Genomic DNA, 5,917 nt, shown 5'->3' with positions numbered 1-5,917 from the left:
ATGTATACTCTTCCTGACCGATTTTGTGTAACTGTGCAGCACTCCTGAAACCCCCAAACAACATCAAGAAACAACACCCAAGCTTCCCCCAGCTCCAACAAAAATGTAAGTTAATTAGACTAGAATCAATCTTTGCTTGTCATCCGTATATTCTTATTCTTACTCTTATTGTTATACATAATGATGCAGTCATCCAGACGCCGAGGACGCTGCTGCCCTGTTGATGATGGCACGGACAGCAGCCTATGTTCCTAAAATAGATCCGGGGATGCCATCATTCAGCCTCGGATTGACAGATTCAAGCCAGGAGGGGGCGTCAACGCAGGAGACTGAAAGGGAAAAATCTCCAGAAACTGCAACTATGCTAGAACAATTGGACAGTTTGGTCCAAAAGTTAGCAAGCAGTGCGTCAAAGGGAAAGGACGAAAGTCCAAAAATTCAGAGGGAGACTGGGAGAGAAAGTTCTGCTAAGTTTGAAACCCCGGGGGGAATAAATCAAATTCCGGATGATATGAAAGAAAAGTGCTACATCTGGGGGACGAGAGTGAAGGAAGATGCAAAGGGCGATACTAACGAGTTTGAGGAGATATGCACTCTCACTGGCCAAGGAGAATACATTTTGATGAGAACGCACCTTGCATCCCTCCAGGCAAACAGTGATATAGAATCTCAGGTAATTTTAGACTAACATTAATGTTTTTACACCAAAGTCAACTGCAATGTTTATTAATTTAAAATTGATTTCTAGATTGTATCTGCCATCTGCCTCATCCTAAACCAGAAAAAGGAAAAGAGGTTTCAGGCACAAATATACTGTCTCCCCCCCCCCGATATTGTGGTAAGTGTTACTTCTACGAACTTTGGGTGTATTTTATGCATTGATTTGGGTGTATTTTTTAGCTTACATTGGGTGTAAGTTGTGTATTTTCATGTTTTCATTTCTTGTATTGCAATTCTTGCAGAGCATGGCACTTTCGGATCACCCAAGGGGGGAATTCATATCTCCGAAAACGAACAGAGAATTCAGGGTGGAAGCCTACCCCAATTTCATTCCCTTCATAGATAGAAAAAAATTAATTTTGCATCCATATGTAAGTTTTTGTTTCGTAAATTTGTTAGTACGCTTATTTACTTATGCCAAATAAAATAACACACTGTTGAAATGTGGCAATCCTTCAGATTTTTGCTCCTGTTTGCCACTCGGGACATTGGTGGTTATGGCTAATAAATACAAGAACGCGGAAATGTCAAATACTTGACCCGCTACACAAAAAAGCTCCAAGCACTGAGAGAAAGGAAATTAATAAATTCACTGTAAGTTCCCTCTGTCTTCTTTACTTTAATAGATAGGTCTATTTTGAAATTTGAGTTGGGTGTATATTCCATATTGGATTGGGTGTATCTTGTCCATTGATTCGGGTGTATTACTGACTTGTTTTGGTATTTAAGGGATATGTATTTTCGAGATTGATAGCATATGCCGGCGGGAAACCTCTCGAGAAAGGCGAGAAGGAGAAAGAAATTAAAGCCCCATATGTTAAAATTTCAGGCCAAAAAACAAGGTATAAATTTGTGACTCTGAACCTTAAACTTTCCTAAATGAGATTTGTAATTTATTTTCTTCGTTTTCAGCTATGACTGCGCTATTTACGTAATGAAGTGGCTTGAGTTAATAGAGCCGGAAAACATTAAAAAGGGGAAGTATGAATGGGATAACTGGACACAGGTAACTGTCTTTAGAACTATATAACTCTGTATTACTTTACTGAATTAATATTTCTGTTTAAACATAACATACTTTTTAATTGTAGGAGGAGGTGGACCACTACAGAGTGGAGTACGCTTCGAGGATACTATTCAGTGAGATTAATAGACAGAGAGATCACGCAATTAGAGAGAGTAGTGCTATAAGACTGTCAAAGCCATCCTCTGTATTATTGAGTCCGTTTTGTCAGATTAATTCTGCTGATATAGAAACTGGGTAGTTTGTAAATTGAACAAATGATGTAAATATTTGCCATTTATCAACAACTTCTATTCCATGTATATTTTTTCCCATAGTTAAACTATCTGTGCTGGTAAACTGTCTGTGATGTATTCAAAAACTGTATTACAGGTGGTAAAACATAAAGCAAAAAATCAAGGCATACGCATATTATAAACTGTTACACCCAACGCAAGTCTAATAATACACCCGAGGTTGAATAAAATATACACCCAATTGTCTGTGCAGTATTCAAAATGAATGAATTACATGTACTAAAATATGAAAAAAAACATCAACTGAAATATATCGCCCATAACCTGTGAATTTTTACAGCTTTTGTTCTATATGTATCTATATATGTGTCTATATGTAAATTGTCTATTAACAAAAATACACCCAAAAGTAACAGTGCTTTTACACCCATACTCTTTTGATTTTACACCCATACTCTCTATAACTATACACCCAAAGAGTTATCCCCTGCTGCTGGTACCCTGAACTGATAATTTATAACTTGTCCCTGATATTGGCTGCAACTTGAATGCCCCACTGATGCAGCATCAAACAGGTTTATCTGAATATAAGCGCATTAGCTAAACAATTAACTAGAAAAATAAACTCAATCGCCACAGATTTAAAGAACATTACATTTACCTCGCTTAAAACTTTCGTCTTCTTCTTCTTTGTGGCATTTGCAATCTGTTTCTCCAGCTTTGAACCTAGCCTGTTTTTTGGACGTCCTCTTGTTCGAATCCTTGGCGGGCTTTGAAGCTCGTTAACGGATTCCAAGTTGGCATCTTCATGAGATAACAAACATGTCCCCTTCCTTTTGTCTTTCAATTCTTCCATCTCAACCATGACCTTATCGTACGCACAGTGCAGAATGGCAGTAAACTCATCCGATTCTGATGCAAATTCATAAATATTTTGCGAACGAAAAACTAATTCCTCAAACCTCTTGCTTCTTTGCTCCAACAACGGCTCGTCGTGGCTTCTCTTGATGTGTGTGTGTCGCCTCTTTACCTTCTTGCTCCATCATTCCAGTATATATCTAGGTGACACTTGGCTTACTCATTCAAAGCTTAACACGCTTAGTGTGTGACGGCACAATATCCCTCTTCACTCGAATAATAAGCATTGGCATTTTACCTCGACTGCCACTGAGTCGTAAGTAACCACAAACTTGTTGAATATTGAGCTGGAAACTTATTCTCCAACTTCGTATACTGAATAGCCTAGAGCAGAATTCGTTAATCTAGTGATGCAATTCGCCTTTCCTCTAATTTGTGCTTGGACTTTCCTAAACTTTTGATGAGTGTACACATCTTGAAACTAAGCTTCAATGGAGGATTTGGTTGCACACGGTATGACCATATAAAAATCTGCAGCATCTGATTCTCTCTCTGCTTGCTCCCTGCTTCCGAGGCAATTATCGTATTGTTTGACGAACTGAATAAGCGAGCTGTTTCGGGTGATAAACTTGTTAAAAAATGAATGCATGCTCTCGCTCCTTTGTGTGCTTCTCATCCCTGCCCAGAAGTGGTGATCCAGATAGATTGAAACCCATATATGACGGTCTTCATAGAGATCTGCAGAATACACCCAAACACAGACTATAAATACACCCGAAAAAAATTAAAATTACACATCTGCTGCAGATTTTAAACAAACATTACCTGAAAGCCACTTATTGTCCACAAGACCAAAATTCAGCAGAAAATCATTCCAATTCCTATCAAATGAGTCTTTACTATGAGAGTTCCAAATAACTTGGCTCATTTCTTGTTCAATTTCTGCATGTCCCTTGTACCTGTTTAATTTGCTTGGAATCTTCTTCATGATGTGCCAAATACACCAACGGTGAATTATTGATGGCATACAGGCCTCTAAAGCCTTTTTCATTGATGCGCATTAATCGGTGAGAAACCCTTTCGGAGCATTTCCTCCCATGCAACGAAGCCAACATTGAAATAACCATTTGAATGGTTCAATTTCTTCATTTTTCATCAAAGAGCATCCAAGAAGTGTTGACTGACCGTGGTGATTCACCCCGACAAAAGAACTACAAACCAAATTATACCTGAAACAAATTACAAGATTGCAGAATGAAATCATTACGTAAACCCAAATAATGATTTTATACACCCAAAAAACATCCAATATATACCTCTACAGCAGATTCATAGAACAAAATTAATTTGGCATCATACACATGAACAGCATATTACCTGTTTGTATTGTAGGTGGTGTCGAATGAAATAACATCTCTAAAATACTCAAAGGCAGCTATGCTCCTTGCATCGGCCCAAAAAGCCAACTTAATCCACTGATCGTCCTTGAGTTCGAGCTCAAAAAAGAAATTCTGATTCTTCTCTTTCATTCTTAATAAATATTTCCTAAATTCTTTTGCATCTTCTTGTTTCGAAACATTCCGAACTTCTCTCGTGATGTAATTCCTCACATCTTTTTTGATAAAATTTAACTCGCGGTGACCCCCAGCTGCCACAACGAATGATTGGAAAGTTTTGCTTGGTCTGATACCAACCTCCTCATTATTCTCTATTGTACGACGTACATGTAATCAGTTGATTCTTAATCTCGTTTCCCTTCCTATTTGTGCACCGAACTCTTGTAGAGAAACCTGCAGCCTTGGCGTAGTTCCTGTAAAATTTTCTGGCATTTTCAAGGGTGGTAAAGGTCATTCCGACCTTCGGAACAAGCTCGTCATCAACAACCGAGAGAGGCTGCACAATACACCGTGTCAGAACTGTGAATACACCCATAGATATGATACAAATACACCCAATCATGTCTAATATGATACACCCGAACCGAAACAACTCAACTACAGAATGACCTTTAAAGCCATAAACTGTCAATACACAGGCTGTAGAATACACCATGTCAAAAACTAAAAACACACCCAATCATGTCTGATATAATACACCTGAACAACAACAACTCAATTAAAAAAACAAAAAACCAGTAAAGTGTATATACACCCACACTTATAGCTAAAATACACCCAAAGAAGAAATTGATCTACACCCGAGCGTCTGCTATAAATTCCAGGTAATTAAACAATGTTCAGCAATTTTTAAACTACACAATGCTATACAAATTACTGTAAATCAAACCTCAGGAACTTCTTAGATTCAAATTCATAATCCACATCGCCTGGATTCAGCGCAGAATCTGAACTTGAAGGATCCATTATCTTCAAAACGAGTTCGAACTTTGATTTCAGAAAACAACAAATCAAGAGAGAAAACGAAGCTCGAGTTGCAGAGAGAGAAAAAGAGAACGTAAACGAAGAACATACCAGTGAGAATAGAAGAGGAAAAGATCGATGGAGAAGAATGAGGAAAACGCGCGAGAAGAAGAACAACCAAATCTCAAAATAACGAAAACGAAGAAGGAAACAAATATTTTAAATTTGGAAGTTAGATATACGCGGCATATTATATAGCGCGTGTAATCAACGTAGCTGGAGGAGCGAGTATTTTAAATTTATGATTTAATAAACTTGTAAAGCATACAAGCCCTAATGGCTTGTATGCAGAGCTTTTCCGATTGTTTTTTAATATGTTGCATTTAGATTTAATCTTGATGGTAATTAATTAATAGATAAAACCTTTAAATATATGTACGAGGGATTTGGATCTTCTAAAATTTGAATTTCACTTTAGAGAGTAAATTGTGATCTTTTACCATTTATTTTATAGGTGGAGACAAGAATAAATATGAGAGAGAAACCATTCAAGAGTAAAAGATCACACTTTACCCTCTAAAATAAAAATTCAAAATTTAAAGAATCTAAATCCATGTAGGAGTATGTGGTGTATGTGAGTATATGCTTCTTAGGACTGGAAGCTATTGAATCTACCGGACTAAAAAAAATTACGTGTAAACCAAGTAATTACTAGTTAG

The 5,917-nt window shown here is 37.3% G+C and overlaps 1 long non-coding RNA gene across 1 annotated transcript; it reads left to right on the top strand.

The window, feature by feature from the left end:
* Positions 1 to 1,518: 1,518 nt before the first annotated feature.
* LOC107493375 (uncharacterized) lies at positions 1,519 to 1,905 on the top strand. The gene is made up of 3 exons (XR_001592944.3): positions 1,519 to 1,562; positions 1,633 to 1,726; positions 1,812 to 1,905. It is a non-coding gene; the product is annotated as an uncharacterized LOC107493375 (long non-coding RNA).
* Positions 1,906 to 5,917: the final 4,012 nt, after the last annotated feature.

This window comes from Arachis duranensis, chromosome 6, assembly GCF_000817695.3.
Source record: "Arachis duranensis cultivar V14167 chromosome 6, aradu.V14167.gnm2.J7QH, whole genome shotgun sequence".
In the NCBI taxonomy this organism is placed as follows: domain Eukaryota; kingdom Viridiplantae; phylum Streptophyta; class Magnoliopsida; order Fabales; family Fabaceae; genus Arachis; species Arachis duranensis.
The sequence above is the reverse complement of the archived record's forward strand: the minus strand, read 5'-3'. Positions and strand labels throughout refer to the sequence as shown.